Source organism: Emys orbicularis, chromosome 1, assembly GCF_028017835.1.
Source record: "Emys orbicularis isolate rEmyOrb1 chromosome 1, rEmyOrb1.hap1, whole genome shotgun sequence".
NCBI classification, from domain to species: domain Eukaryota; kingdom Metazoa; phylum Chordata; order Testudines; family Emydidae; genus Emys; species Emys orbicularis.
Window position 1 is genome coordinate 144,966,923 of NC_088683.1, and position 16,622 is coordinate 144,983,544.

Sequence of the window (16,622 nt, forward strand, 5' to 3'; positions counted from 1 at the left end):
CTGTCTGTTATTGTAGGGTCCCTTGTCAGCACAGGGGCTGTGCCCACTGCTTGATCTATGTAGGGCCCTCATGAAAACTATTGCTGCACCCAGTGGTTTATAGTTCTGGGGCCACTTGTGAGGACACAATCACACATACTGATTTATTACTGGTGAGCACTGGTGAGCACTGGTCAGCACACACTGGGTTATTATGGAAAAGTCAGTGCTGAGCCTTGGAGTCAGACATTCTGCTCTGTTACTGTAGGGTTTGTTATTGTAGGATCAACCTTGGTAACTGGGATTGCACACACGGGTGTATTAGTTTAAAGTTGTCTGTGATCGCTAGGGTGGCACACGCTGGTTTATTATTATTGGGCCTGTGGTCACTGACATCAAGGTGTGTCCACACAGGTGTATGATTTGCTCCCGGTGAAGGAGATCAGGGGTTATAATTACTGGGAGCACCATTTGGAGGAAGAAGATGATAACCCTTGTGTGAAACTCGACAACGTCATTATAAACGGATTCATCTATGGACCCATTTCTCCTGATGGTGAAGGGGACGCCTACAATGTTCTCAAGGTGAGCGCCACGTCTCCCTTTGGTGTGTGAAATCGCTTTTAGTTCAGAAGATTTCCTCACCTGATGCTGTCTGAGCTGGGTGCTTGTTAGCCAGCACATTCGAGGTAATAACTAAAGCTGGGCCAGAAAACCCCAGATGGGAACCCCCCAGCATTGAGGCCTGAATGCCTCTCTCAACCACTGAACTCTAGAGGTTTCCCATCACTAATATAAATACGAAAAGGAGACGTCCTAACAGCTGGGGCAAAGAAATAGAGCCCAGAAATGGGCAACTCAGCCTCTGCAGCCATTTTGTCAAAGAGATCCTGTCCCACACGCTCTCTATCCCATCTATGTAGGTCTCTGTGAAGTGCCAGTCTCCATTTTATCTGCACACGCACACGCATGCACACATGTGCGGAGTGCCGCTCTGAGCCAGCACCCAGGGTAATTACCCAGCCCCAGCTAGTGAGGGTTTGGTGTCCTGCGGGATTTCAGGTTTGTTCCCAGTGGGACTTGCTCCCAAATCACCCAAACCCCAGCACACCTGACAATGACTGTTAGGCATCTCAGCAGAGAGGCAGGGGATGGACTGGGCCAGAGAGACTGAACTCCCTCCAGGGCAGGGCCGAGGCAAGCTGGCAGGGGCTGAGTGCACGGCGCAAGCTTGCACTGCTCATGCCTCTGATGAACCTGCTCTGAGGATACACAGGACGTCCGTCACCAGCTGCTGATCCGGCGTCTTTCACTGACATAGACCTCACCCTTGGCTTCCCGCCAGCCACACTGGCATTGACGTCTCAGGCCTTAGTATCTGCTCTTGGAATGACCCATCCCTGCACTGTGATAAGCCCGTCACATGCCGGTCCAGTCCAGACGGCACATTTATCTCCTGACATATGGTTTACTTTACCACATAGCTGTCTGGGTTATCTTTTTACAGGCGATGGGTTTAAAAGTCTTCACCAGCACCAAGGTCCATAAGCCCAGACCCTGCATGGAGAGAACGTACGGTGTACCTGGAGCATATGGTATTGCTGGTAAAATATCCTGCTTTGTTTTGCCCCGCTTATACCCCCCTGTTAGGTGCTTTTCCTGCTCCCCTCCCTTTCACCCTCTCCTCTGCATGGAAACTAGACCAGTAGGACCAGACTCTGTTCTCAGCTGTGCTGGCCGAAATCCAAGCAAGTCAGTCCTGAAATAGGAATCTGGTCCATTTCCACTGCTTGCTCACCAGCTAAGGAAATATGCACTGTTGTAATTACACTGATGCAGTGGCACCTTGCACCCCCTAATGTAGTTGTGCTGCACTGGCACAAAATGGCTGCTAAATCTTGTTGAATTTATGGGACAGGACGATTTCCACTTCCACATTTCCATTTTATAGCAAGCGCCAGAAGAAAAACTAAGCAGAGAGAGGGCCAAGTTCAAAGGGGTGTGCCCAAGGTTTTAACTCAGGCTGAGGCCTAAACTCCCATCTATCTATGCACAAATAGTGCAAACCCATGGCTTGGACCCAGGGTCCCAGGACCCCACAGGGATGGAAGGAGGACCCTGAGTCAAGCCAGGACCCAGGGTTCAAACTCTATTGCTTTGCAGTGTAGATACAGCCCCACTGGACTCATGCTCTGGGAGTCTGCCAAAAGCATCCCATAGATCAACTTTCTTTGTCCATGGGACAGTGAAGTTTGGTGAACAGTCAAGTTTTCCCACACTGCTCCATGAACAAAGGGCTCCGCATTTTCGGAGAGCGCTAGGAAGTCTGGGATAGAGGTGGTTGGACACGGGCCCACATAATGCAGTGTAAATGCTGGAACCCCAAGCTGGGACCCAGGGTTCAACAATTCCTAACCTCGGGTTACAAGTGAGTTTAGACGCTCAAAACTTGGATTGACAAACCCAGGGTCTGCTAATTCAAGTTCTCATAACCCTGGGCTTACATTGCAATGTAGGCATACCCCGTGTGAACTTGTGGAGAGGGTTTAGAATTGGGAGTCAGAAATCTGAATTTCATTCCCATCTCTGCCATTGCCTTGGTTATGTGAGTTTGGGTGAACCACGTCACTTCTTTGTGCCTCAATATTCCTATCTGTAAAAGGGAACTAATGATACTTACACAGTCTTGTGAAGAGCTCTTGAGATTAGATGTCTAAATATTAGTGTTAATTATGCTCTCAGTTACACCAGTGGAAATGAAGACTAACTAGATCAGATCACTGACCCTCTAATCCAATGTCCCCATTCCTACTGTAGAACATCAGACTACTGGTCTGTATATGGCAGTGTCCTTCCTCCTGACCATATTGGATCAGCACTGTCGTCTTTCTAGCGCAAGGTCCCTCTTCATACAGTGGCCAATGGTGGCTGCTTTAGAGGAAGGTGGAAAACCTCTGTATTACACCTCACTGTGCTATGGGGCAAATTTCTTCCTGATCTATGGCTGGATATTAGCTTATGCCCTGAAGCACGAGGACTGATATCCCGGATCATCTGAATCCTAGCTGGTGTCACTAGTGTTGCTGCTACTCTTCGTCATATACAGACACAGGATTTTTTTCTGTGAAACTCACTGAACTATTTGCATCTATAACGGCTTGGGGCAGTGAGTTCCACAGGTTAATTCCATTTGAAGTGGATATAGGCAGGGCTCTGAGGGCTGCTTCAATGCAGTTATTATGTCTGGGCTTCCCATATGCTCCATGATTGGTGGAGTTGGAATAAACATGTTCATCCATCCATACCACCCCTATAAGAAGTGCAGAAGTCTTTAGAAAACAGACAGTGCTGAGCTCATAATAGGGCAATAGAGATGTTTTTTCAATGGCTTCTAAAGAAATTCAGAAAAGACAGCTGATGACATTGGGAGAGTGGGGTGGGGAAGGGAGTGATTGGTTGCAAGCAGAGATAGGTTTAAGTTTGGGTCTGAATTTGAAAAGAGGGGGTTTCAAATCTAGGGTTTAGAATCTAATCTGTTACTAACTGGAAACAAAGTGCCATGATATAGAATGGGGTCTAACATATCACCTTTCTCTCCCTTACCTCCTCCAACATCTAAAGCGAGGCTCTCATATGATGCAGATACCTTAGTTGCTGGCATGATGGAAAATCTCATTCATGGCCCAGTGGAGACCATCCGGAAGTATTTCCCTGAGACGTGGATTTGGGATTTAGTTCCAGTGAAGTAAGTGATGTTTAGGGGATGTGGTGAGTGTGGTCAACTGGGTTACACAGACTCTCAGAAGAAGTTGCTCAGACACCATGAGATGTGCTTATATCCTTCTGTGATAGATGGAGTATCTTTTGTACATAGGCTAGAGAGAGACAAGCATGAGGGATAGATGGGCAGGTAGAGGAAAGACAGGAAGTAAGTTAACTACTTCTACTAATACACCACAGCGACTCCTTCTCCTCTCAGTAACTGGGAGACAATTGTGTGGATCTCAATGGACAATCCCCTGTTGTGTGTGTGTGTGTTTGTTTGTGTGTGTCGGAGGGAGGTGTAATTTCTTTTTGGTCCCAGCTCTGGAGCAGAAGTCGCTATTAGCTATGCATCTCATCCTTTTCTGTATCCGTGTGTCCTGCGGGATTTTCTGTTCACCGTGGAACCCCACCCCCAGTCTTGTTATTTGGATGATTCTTCTGTGGAGCTGGATGTAGGATAGGATGGGAGGAAGTGTTCTGCGGTGAGCCTACAATAACCAACCAGCATGCACACCCCCGGTGCTCCCAAGGCAGTTACAAAAGGGGGGGGGGGTTCATTCAGGATGTTGTGAGGGACACAGTTGTTTCCCCCAAAGCTAGGAAAGCTCCCCCCATCTCGTTCTTGTTTTGTCACCAGGTCTGTCGGAAGTGCTGATTTGGCCGTGACCATCCCCGACACCATCACAGAATGGAAAGCCAACGCGTTCTGCACTTCAAGTGACACTGGCTTTGGCCTGTCCCCAACCGTGTCCTTCAGAGCCTTCCAGCCCTTCTTCGTGGAGCTCACCCTGCCCTATTCTGTGGTGCGCGGTGAGGCTTTCACACTAAGGGCCACTGTCTTCAACTACCTGACCCGCTGCATCAGGATAAGGGACACTCGCAGCTTTGCTCAGCAGGGGCCAGGGAGGAGACCACATGGGCCAGTTGCAGCATGGCTTCCCATCCAAGGGAGGCAGCTGATGGCCCCTAGGAAAGTGTCTTATTACAGTGGAAAGAAATGGGTGATGGAAAGGAAGAATCCGATTGGCTCCTAGGTGTGTGTTACTACAGAGGTACAGAGTGGGCGTTATGAAAGAAGGAATCTGTTTGGCTGACAAAGGTTTGCGAGCTGCAGATATACCTGACACCAACTTCCTGTGTGGCTGAAGGCAGCTGGCCTTAGACCTCCTGTGCCTATCTCATGACCCCATGGTAAGCAAGGTACCTGGGGTGACCACACACTGTGCATCACCCCTTACTCTAGTGGAGACTCCAGGCTTCCTGGAATGGACACATGTGCTTGGCCTTTGGCCTCATGCCGCACAACACCCCCAGCTGCACTACAGCGCTGGGAAACTCGCTGGCCTGTTGCATCCATGGAAACGGCACTGACTCTTTAGCCCCACTAGCCTGCAGTGTATTCCTGTTCCAACACAAGGGACTGGAGGGGACTCAGGAAGGGGGTCCCTGCAAAATTGTGGTGACTTTTCTCTCAGCTTTTATTTAAATGGGTTTCATTCTAGATAAAGTGAAGCGGGAACAAACTTTACAGTGTTAAGGGCCCCCAAGGCCCTCTCATCCACTTCCCCATCCCTTTCCTGCCCTTCGCTACGCTCACTGATGGTCCCCAATTCTGTTCCCTCTCAGCTACTCCCAGATAGCCCCCCGCCCCCCACAGCCAGCACTTCCCCTCCTCCCCTAACAAGACACCAGAGGGCTCTCAGACTCATACCAAGGTGGTAAATTTGGGGTCACCACTTTGTCTTTATTCCCAGAACTGGTCCCGGGTCCCTCAGGCCCTGCAATCACCTGTTTCTTCAGAGCCATGCACCCAACTCTCTGCCCATCCTCAGTCTCCTGCACCTCCCCAAACCTCAGTACCCCTCAGCTTTCCCCACCTCAATCCCTGCCCCACCAAATCCCTGTGGCCCCCAAACTCCCTGCCCCCTCTCCTCCCCTGCACTGTCCCATCTCCATTTACCCCCAAACCCTTCGAACCCCTCTCTCTCCCTGCCTGATGGCACCTCCCTGTATGATTGACAGGTCAGCATCTCACTGGCTCCATCTGATGACTTCCGGGCTACCCCTGTGGAGAAGGAAGAAGAATCTTATTGTCTCTGTGTGAACGGTCGGAAAACAATGTCTTGGACTGTGACCCCAAAATCTCTGGGTAAGGGACCTGGCAACTCCAAAATCTCGGATCAGGAACTAATGGATGGCTCCAAAACCTCTGTGAAAGGGACCAAGTGGCACTGAAATTTCTGGATAAGATTTCTGGTGGCTCCAAGGAGGAAGGCTGGCCTTGTGGCTGAGGCACTGGACTGGACTCAGGAGACCTGGACTCAGTGTCCAGCTCTTGGGCAAGTCAGTGTCCCTGTGCCTCAGTTTCCCCATCTGACTACTGCGATGAGGGCCATATAAATACCTGGATTGACAGACTGGTTGGGTCTGAAATTTCTGGAAAAGGAAGATGATGGCTCTGACACCATGCAGGGGTCTGGGCGGCAGAATCTGAAGAAATGACCCTGCACTCCCCTCCTCTCCATCTTGCCCAGCCCCATTCGATGTAGCCATTGGAGCCGAGGGGTTGGAACTAAGGCTGCCGCAGAGCTGTGCTAAAGTGCTAATCTACATGTGACTTGAGCTCTGCCCTCTATAGAGAGGTTTCCATGTAATCAAAGCAGAACACCAAGCGAATGACACTGACACCTCTGTAGCTGCAGTGCCTGGCAGAACACTTATCCTTCTTTGTTTCAGGTAATGTGGATTTCTCAGTGAGCGCTGAGGCCCTGAAGACAGATCTGCCCTGCAGGAACGAGGTAGTGGAGACCCTGGACAAAGGGCGGAAGGACACGGTGATCAAACAGCTGTTAGTGGAGGTAGGTGGGTGGTTTGGTCTCTGTGGTGTAGAGAAGCCATGATAACTTACTGCTGTGTAGTGACAAGTGATATAATGCTGCAGGACTTCTTGGTTTTATAGGGAAGCCATAATGACTTAATATGATCTCAGCAATAACACGTTCTCTAATGCTGTAAAGGGAAGCAGCGATAAGTCACTATATTAGCCAGTATAAAGTGTAATACTGCATAACTTCTTACAGAAAAATACTGGTATCTTGTTACACCGTGTGATTGAAATAATAAGCAAAGCCCATGTCTTTTGGGACAGTAACCATGACTTTTAGGTTTTGTCCATAACAAGTCATGGGATCGAGCCCTCAGCAGTGTAGATTGGCATAGTGCCATTACATTCAATGCAGCTCTGCAGATTTACATTAGCTGTGGACGTGGATCGTGGTCCTTGTAAATAGAGCTGTGCAAATAACTGGTTTTTTTGGTTTGCTGCCAACTGAAAAATCAAAAAAAGAATCGTTTTGGGTCAACCCAAATGAAAATGTTTCAGGGTTTTTTGATGAACCAAAATGGACAAAAAAAATGTAGTTTTAAGTCCAACAAAAAGTTTGATAACGACCTGACGTGAATCATACTGTTGTTTTTTCAAATTGTTTTACTTTTTTTCAACATAAAATTAAACTAAAATTTTAAAAAGTAATATTGAATTGAAAAATCAAAATATTTTGTTTAGAAAATGTCAAAACAAAATGTTTTGATTTTTTTAACTGAAACAATTTGGTGAATTTAGCACAAATGTGAGAAATGTTTTTGTCAATCCGAATCTGCATTTTACAGCGAAAAACAAGCTTTTCCAAAAAATTTCTCCCAGATCTACTTGTAAACCCTGCCGGCCCATTCCCAAACAGGACACTTCCAGGAACTGTAACAAATCTTGTGCTGTATGTGACCAGTGTAGTGGAATATGGGACAGTGCCTTCATTTTAAAACATTTGTGAATGATTAGTAAATTATCATTATTTATTTTAAATCATTTGATTGCAAACAATTAAAAAGTGCTCAAGGTAATGTGAGCCAATGATTTTTTTGCATATTTTTCTATAAATGTTTGTCTCTTACAGTATTTTGTGATGAGGAACCCCTGGCTTTTCCTTTTTTTTTTTTTTTTTTTTTGACATGACACCCAGCCAGCATAAACAATATCTCATAATATAAACCTCCATAGCTATTCTATGTAATAGGGAAGTAGTGATAACTTGTTACATGTCTGATCAGAGCAATATCACGTGATAGAGGTGGCCACTCCTCTCTCCATTATAGGAAAGCACTAATCATTTTTAAATTGTGTGATGTAAGCAGTAACACATGATCTAATACTGCAGCTCCTCTCTGAGTTACAGAAATGCATCCCACCTTTTTCAGTAAGGCAAAGATATGATTCACATTATTGTATCAACCCAGAAAAAACAACTCTGTAAGCTTCAAGGTAAGAATGAGTCCTGTGGCCAGGTCTGGGTGCCACACTTTAGGAAAAACATGAGCAAATTGGAGTGAGGACAGCAACAAAAATGATAAGAGGTTTAGAAAATCTGATCTATATGGAAAGGTTGAAAGAATTGGGTATGTTTAATCTAGAGAAGGCTGAGGGGGAACAAGATAACAATCTTCAAATATGTTACTCTTGGGAGAATTCTGCACCATGTCGTCTGCAGATTTCTTTGGTTCCCCACACAAAAATGACTTCTGAGGGGAAGCAAAGGGAAGTGCAGTCACTCCCCCGTCCCTGGCGGCTTGGAGCAGCTGAGCTGAGGAGACATAAATCAGCACGGTGCGGGGCAGGGAGGACTGGGCGGGCAGGTGAGCGAGCAAGTGAATGAATGAGAGAGACTCTGTCCCTCTGGCTTGCCATTGTGACAGGCCTGGCGTGGAGGGACAGGGCTCTGGGGTGTTTGGAGGAAGGCATGAGGCAGGCTCTGTCCCCTGAGGCAGAGCATAATGTAGCAGCCTGCCTGCTTAGTTGTTCCCATTCTTAGTGAATTGTTCCCATTCTTAGTGAATTCCCCCAGGAGCATAAAACAGGTGTAAAAGTTTTAAGGCTCCTTTACATTGCCAGAGTGGTGTAAAGAAGCCCTATTGTAAATGACGGTGTGGCCTTATAAATGCTTATGGTGCTTGAGTGATTAGAACTGGTCTAAATTTTTGGACTGAAACATTTTCCTATCAAAATGTACATCATTAACTGTTTACTTCTGACCTTTCTGGAGAGGGACAGTAGCCAATATAAACTATAAGTTTGATTCCCCAGCCCTCACTTGCTCTTCAGTTCCCTATGATGTAATATGAACCTATGGCTGCATATAACATTGTTATATCTTGACTAATAACTAGAAATAAAGGGTCAAGCCTAGCTACATTACTATTAGACAAAGAGGATTTGGGGATTTCCTCCAATGATCCCTACTTCTATTCTCCATCCATTGGATTGTAGTTTAAATAAATTACCAAAATAATTGAAACCGGTGTGATTATATTGCGTTATTTTGACACATAAAATATGTCGAATTTTAATATATTGTAAGTAGAATTTTTAAAGTTTTGGTGCAGAATTCGCCCAGGAATAATATGTGCTAGAAAGAGAATGTTGATCAATTGTTTTCCATGTCCACCAAGGACAAGAAGTAATTGGCTTAGATTGCTGCAAGGGAGATTTAGGTGAGATATTAGGAAAAACTTTCTAACTATAAGGGTGGTTAAGCACTGGCACAACCGTGGCATAGCTAACATGGGACATTTGGGTGGGCCCCGACTTTGGGTGGGCGGGCAATGACGGGGAAGAGGGGGAGCAGGAGGGATCGAGGTCCCACCTCCCCCCCACCTCCTCCAACTGGCCTTGCGGGGGGCAATGGATGCTCTGGCCAGGGTCCCCCAGAGGTCTCACATGCGCACCCAGCTCTGGAAGGAGATGCTACTCTCCAGCGCTCACAGCTCCCGGCACCCATCCCGTCCCACAGCCCCATGCCGGGCGAAGCTCCTTGAGATGGCACGGCAGGCTGACCTTTTTTGAGGATCTCCTCTGCCACCGCCGAGCCACCCACTCAGCCGCCCGCCCTCCTCCTGCTGCTGCACGGCATGTGCATCTGGCACTCCGCTGCTGTGCCACTGCTGTCCCTCTCCCTCCAGCTGGCCGGAGCTGTGTGTAATGCATCCAGCATGCAGGGTCCTCCAGGTCTGGGTGGAGCTAGTGCTAGGGCTGGAGCAGAGCCGGGGCTAGGGGGTGGACCTGGATGCTAAGTGGGTGAAGAAAGAGAGGGAAAGCCCAATTTTCACACTTGGCTCTATTTACCACCTGGCAAAAGTTGGAAAACAATTATAAAAAGGGGGAAAACCGACTATTCTCAGAAGAAAATTTGCGGGGGAGGGGTGTGTTCCAAAAACTAAAAATGTTTTGACTAAACCCACTTTTTTAACAACATTTAGTTCCTGCGTTTTAGTCAAAATTGTTGTGGTCATCTCAATAAATAACAGGGCTTCTTCTTTAGTTCAAGCCATGGGGGTCTGGGCCTTTGGAGCAGGAGGAGCTGAGTTGTATCCCTACTGTAGCCCTACAGGACTAACTGGCCACAGTGTGTAATGGTGAATTTCTAGGTGGCCCTGCAGTCACTACAATATGTCATTTCAGGGCACTGAGCACTTTGGCCCTGACCCAGCAAAGCTTTACTTTAGGCACATGACTTGTCCCATTGACCTCATACAGCCTTAAAGTTAAACACTTGGCAGGATCGAGCCCCTACATCCCTTCATTAGCATCACAGCATATTATCAGCATCAGCACATGGTGTAAAGCTGGAAGTTCTCTCTGTGTAACAAGGAAAGTCCATGTTTTACAGTGTGCTAGCAGCAACGAATCACCCATGGTAGAACACTGCAATATCCTCCCCTTGGGAGTGAGGAGGCAATAACTTGTTAGTAGCCGATTTCCATCTATTATCTGCTGGCTTCATGAGAATTATTATTACATGAGAATTTGCAAGTCTCCCTCTTTCTCTGATTCATGCCCTGCTCTTCCTTCCTTCCTTCCTTCCTTTCTTTCTTTCTTTCTTTCTTTCTTTCTTTCTTTCTTTCTTTCTTTCTTTCTTTCTTTTCCCCAGCATTTTCTTCTCCCCATCTCTCTCCATCACCCCTGCCCAGATGTTTCTGCCACCAGGTGCTCAATGTCTCTGCAGGTTCTCACCTTTCTCATTTTCCTTCCTCTTCCCTTTTCCTCCCCAACCCGAAGCCTGAAGGGTTTGAGAAGGAAACGACCTACAACTTCCTGCTCTGTGCAGCTGGTAAGAGTCCCACCCCTCCTGACCTGCCTCTGCAAAGGGAAGGGTGGAAACCCCGGGTGTCCGAGGGGAAGAGCTAACTAGAAGCAGTAATATGGAACTGAGAAAGTGGGACACCTCCAGCTGGATAACCAGGAAACGTTTCCTAACACTGAAGGGCTGGAATGGCCCCCAAGGGAAGGGCTGGAAGTATAGGTCTTAGGGAACGGTTCCTGGGGGGATGGGCTAGATGGGATTTAATGGGGCTTTCCCCTTCTTGCACTCTCTGATTCCATGGAGTGAAATTACAAACTGGAAGGTGCCAGGGAAAGAGCGGGAGACTGCAGTTCCCTTGTCTCACCAGGTGGTGGCACCTCGCTCCATGTGGAGGGTTGGGGTGGGAGGTGAGGGGATCCACACCTGAGAGGGGAGTTGGGGATGCGTGGGGGGTTCACTATAAAGCTATGGAGGAATGGAGCTGCTAAAGGCAGGGAGCCCCTGTGCAGTGCCAGGGGAAAGACAGCAGCAGGGGCAGTGTCCTAGCTCCTGTGCTGGGGCCTGGTCACTGCTACACGGGGGGATTTTACTACAATCCCATCTATGTCACTTTTCCCCAGGAAAGACAGCGCCGCAGCCAATGTCCCTGAAGCTCCCAGAGAATGTGGTGCAGGGCTCGGCCAGAGCCTATTTCTCAGTGCTGGGTAAGTGAGGCAGTCAGAAGAGCCCGGCTTTGGGTGCTGTTGCCGTCCCTTCCCCGTGCCTGACGTTAGTGGTCTTTCCACCCGTTCCACTCCTCACCCCGTTGTGCACCTGTCACAGCCCCTCCATTTATCCCCCAGCTGCCCACTGCTGCAGTCTCTTGCTAGCACTTCACCCCTTTTTCTCTCTCCTTCCCCCGTCTCTGTCTCTGGGCCCACGACTCTAGCTATTCGTCCAGCCTAGTGCTCCCATCTGTCCTTCCAGCAGCACGCCCTTCACTTTGCCTTTCATGTGTCCCTTCTCTGTCTCCTCCTTTCTCTGTGTATCTCTCTCTCTTTCCCTCCTATTGCTTGTGATCTCACAAGCCTGTTATGGATGCCTCACACTAGCATCCTTGCTCTGTGGTGCACTCTGCCTCCGCAGGCCGGCTCTGGGCCACACTGACTCCCTGTATCTCCATCCCCAGGCGATATCCTGGGCACAGCCATGCAGAACCTGCAGCAGCTCCTCCAGATGCCCTTCGGCTGCGGGGAGCAGAACATGGTCCTGTTTGCCCCCAACATCTACGTCCTGGACTATCTGAATAAGACGGGGCAGCTGAGCGAGGAGACCAAATCCAAGGCCATCGGATACTTAGTCAGCGGTGAGAAGGGACGGGGCTTTTGTTTCTTCACCTGCTCCCTTCCAAGGTTGTGCTCCGAGCTTTTTGTGTCTGCCTTGCTCAGATAATGCTCCAACTGGGAAGGATGGACGGACTGAGAGGACCACCTGTCTCTTGGGTGGGAGGGGGAACGCACTTGTACTTTCTCAGCCCTGTCATCCCATTGCTCTCCAGTGTGTGAGCCCAGTGGTAATTCACTCTTACCCCAGCAAACCAGACTCGGCTCCCCAGATGGCCTATAGGCCTCCCTAGCCACCAGTGTATTGGCAGCACCGTCATAACTGACCCCTCATCATTCACCTTTGAACCAGGGCCTCTGACACCCCCTCCCCGCCAATCCTGCACCAGAGGTCAGAGGTTCCCTTTCCCAGGAGCTACTCCGAGTAGTTACTTCATTAATGGTTGGTGTTACAATAGATCACTTCCCAACAGGGGGTGCCATAGCACGGTAGCATGCTTAGATCTAGGATGACATCTAGGAACATAGAGAACTCTACTCTCTGGAAGTGCTTGAAGGGAGAAGATGGGTCCATGTGGATGAATGACACAGCCTGGGTGCTGCACTGCACTGGGTGCATTTCTGCTGATGACATGCAAGGCGGAGAAGAAGAGCTGGGTTGGTTCTGCAGGTCTGGCAGCCATAAATGGAGCAAAACCTGGGTTTAAGCCTTGTTTTCACTAGGGGAGATGTGTCTATTTGTAACACATTTAGCCGACTTGTAGTTTTAATACATGTTAGTTGATCAAGGTAAACTCTAGGCTCCTCGCTAAGGTTAACTCAGCCAGCTAACATGTGTGAAACTACAAGTGCCTTGTCTGTGTTAGGACTGAAACACGTGTTAGCTAGCAATGTTGGTAATGCTCCTTTATTCCTAATGTGGACATGACCTTTGCCAGTAAAGCCAGTAGCCATGACTCTGAACACACACGGGGCAGAGCTGCTGAGTGACAAGGGGCCCTTTCCACACAGTCACTTTTCAGAACAGCCCCAGTTTGGGTCACACCTTTGATTAGTCCTCATTCTCCATTTCTGCTCCACCCTGCTTTTAATGAGGGCTAGCAATCTTTCAGAAACAGCCTTCCCATTTATCTTAGGTGCTGCAAAGGGATCCTTGAACCTGGTATAGGTGGCTAGTAGATACACATCATAACCCTGTTTCCTGTACCTTCATTTAACACCTAACAGAAGACCAAGGCCTCTCTGCTGAACCACTGAGGCTGTTTTTAGGAATGGGAGGCCTGCCTGGGTTGTGTACTCTACATCGGACCTGCTTCTGCGTCTAAGGCTTGATCTAAACCCAGCTTTGTAGCAGTGTAACTATTTCAGTTAGGAGGTGATATTTTACCAAAATAATTTAATCAGTACAACCCCTAGTGTGGATGCAGTTCTACCCCCTTCCCATCTGGGAACAAGCTGTACTGGTATTAGCACTTTTATACTATCCTAACTACATCCACACTGGGGGATTCCCAGCATTTTAACGCTACTGGTACAATTAAAGTAGGATGTTTGTGTGTAGACAGGGCTGAAAATTCTCTTTTCCTAGCTGGACTTTATTGCAGTAAAACCCAACTTCATTCTCCCTTTCAGGTTACCAGACACAGCTGAATTACAAACACTGGGATGGCTCCTACAGCACATTTGGGCCACGTTATGGGCAATCAGGGAATACCTGGTAAGATTTCAGTGCTGCTGAATTCTTTCCCTTCTCTTGTTATAACCTGGAGCTTGCCCATTGTTAACAGGTGTTGATCATGAAGGGGCGGAGGAGAGGGGAGGAGCTCTAGAGCTGATGATGTGGGATAAGGCAACTATGGGAGGTGGTAGGGAAGGGAGATCTCCTTTAGTTCATATGCTAGAGGCCTGCGATTTTGGATTAATAACCATTTACAGCCCTCTGATTCCCTGCTCAGCTCAGGTTAGAGCAGCCTGGGGGCTGTTCTAACTTGCTCCAGCTGGCCACAGTACCCTGAGGACCATACATCAGCTAGGTGTGTCCAGAACACAGCACACTCCAGCCACTCACTCTCTGTACCAGGGGCTATACGGAGGATGGCGTAAAAGGGCTGGCCAAAGATTCCCCTGCTGGGTGACTTGCTGGTAGTTTCAGCTCCCTTTGTGTTACGTGAGCAGGGTGCAGGGGTCAGAACAGGGCAGAGAATCCACCCAGAAGTCCTGATTGTGGATACTTGTCCTTTCTGAAATTATGTGTTTGACCCTCCGATGGAAAATTTAGCCACCACTGCCCTCAGGATAATGAGGTGGCTGGTAACTCAGGGTGGAGCCATCACAGCCCCTCAATGCTTAGTGCATGCCTTGCTGGGTGAAGAAACAGGTTCTGCAGGGAGTGGTGGGTGGGCAGCTCTGTAGGGGTTGCTCTTCCCTCTGCCACTACTGACTCTATTGTCCCAGTGTGGTGCTAGGGGGCGCTGTGCTGCAGGGAGCGGGGCAGGTGGCTTAGTAAGGAGTATTGTATCTCTGAGTGCTGACCCCAGTCTGATGCTAGGGGGTGCTGTGCTGCTGTTTTTATAATAAGAAAGTGCAGAGCCAGTGTCCTGGCCATTCCTGGTCACTGAAGATGCTGAGGGCTGTTCTCCCAAGGGTTCTGGACAACAACCTTCTACCCCCTAAACTGTGCCCCGGCCATTTGAAACCAATGCAGGAAGCTGGCTCACTTCCTGTCCTAAAACGGGCAGTTTTGCTGTGGCCTGTCAGACGACTGCTGGGTCTTGCCCCCAGGCTCTGCTGCATGTCAGTAGGTGGCTGAGTGAGATAATGGTTCCCTGGCCCATGGCCACCAGCTCTCCGGCCCCTGCTGCTTCCCCTCAGGCTGGCGATGCCCCAGGACCCCGTCCCCTCCAGCGAGCACAGGGCATGGGAGGGAGCTCTCACTGCTGCCCGCTCTCTGTCGCAGGCTGACGGCCTTCGTCCTCAAGTCCTTCGCGCAGGCCCGCTCTCACATCTTCATCGAGGAGAAGCACATCCAGGACACCCTGGCCTGGCTCGCTGGCAAGCAGAAGGACAACGGCTGCTTCCGCAGCTCCGGGACGCTCCTGAACAATGCCATAAAGGTGACGTATCCACCCAGCTGGCTTCCCATGGGCGTCATGGGACCCATACAGGACTCCAGTGACATGGAGAAAGCCTGCAACTGTGCATGGGAACAGCTCAGCCACTGCAGCACATGGGGCTGGGGCAGGGGGCTTGGAAATGGGGCAGATGGGATCTACCAAGGGAGGCAAGAGCGGGGGAGAACCATACTGTACATGGAGCGACCATGGGTAGGGGAAGGGAGAAGAGGGGCAGATACCTGGAAGCTACCATAGTGTGGGAAGAACAGGGATGTAGAACGCCCCTGGGAGGAGGGGCCAGTGGGCGGGGTTTCAGGGTTAATGTCTCTCTCTGTGGTTCCCTGCAGGGCGGGGTGGACGATGAGGTCACGCTCTCTGCCTACATCACCATCGCGCTGCTGGAGATTCCTCTGCCCGTCACTGTACGTACCTGTAACCCCTCAAGCCACCGACAGAGCTGGGGACCCCCAAGTCACAGCCTCCCATCCCGAGAGAGAAGCCTTTAAAAAACGGGGAAATCCAGTCAGAAAAGTCTTTAAATTGAGGTCCAAATCTGGAACTGGAATTTCCCTGCAGCTTCCCTTCCAGTCCAGGGCGCTGGTTCTGTCTCATCTCTAATCCTTTTATATGATCTTTATTTAAAAACTTTTGAGGCGGCGTTTGCTTGATCCTCTCTTACAAGCCTACAGCTTAGAGTTTTACAGATATTTAACACTTGGGTAAATAACACTTAACCCCTTGGCAGTTGGCACCAGCCAAATGGGTCCCCATCAAGGGCTGATTTCTGTTCTCCTTCAGTTAGGTCTGCTCCACACCCAGAAATCGCACTGGTAAAAGTTTTATCATCAGCGAGCAACCGAAAAGACTATATTGGTGCAGTGAGTTGACACTGGGCCAGTTGTGCCAGCGCGTTGTGTTCACCTAGTATACCCCAGATTGGCAAAAGTGTGGTGCATTGTGGGTAGGCATCCCAGTGTCCTCTGTGCCACTTTCAGCAGCACTGCCTTGTGGGGAAATGTTGCTGCGTAGCTTTCGCTGTGCTTGTGGGAAATGTTCAGTCAGCACGTGGGAAAAGGTAGCAAGTAGCAGGAACAGCTGTGGCTGTGGAGAATGTGCTGACTGTGTAAAAGCCAGGCGGGCTTCCCATCATTGGGACCCTTGGTTCAAAAGTGCCGCCAGACAGCCTCTGTTAAAGGGAATGTTGCACTGTGGGACTGCAGTGGAAGGACCACTTACACTGGTACTTCCAGTGAGCATGCACCTTACCACTGTGCTGATATAACTCCACTGACATGGGGCTTATGCCACTC

The 16,622-nt window shown here is 49.1% G+C and overlaps 1 pseudogene; it reads left to right on the forward strand.

Annotated features, from left to right (window-relative positions):
- Nucleotides 1-16,622, forward strand: part of LOC135886613 (alpha-2-macroglobulin-like) — a 45,744-nt pseudogene that overhangs the window by 8,352 nt on the left and 20,770 nt on the right.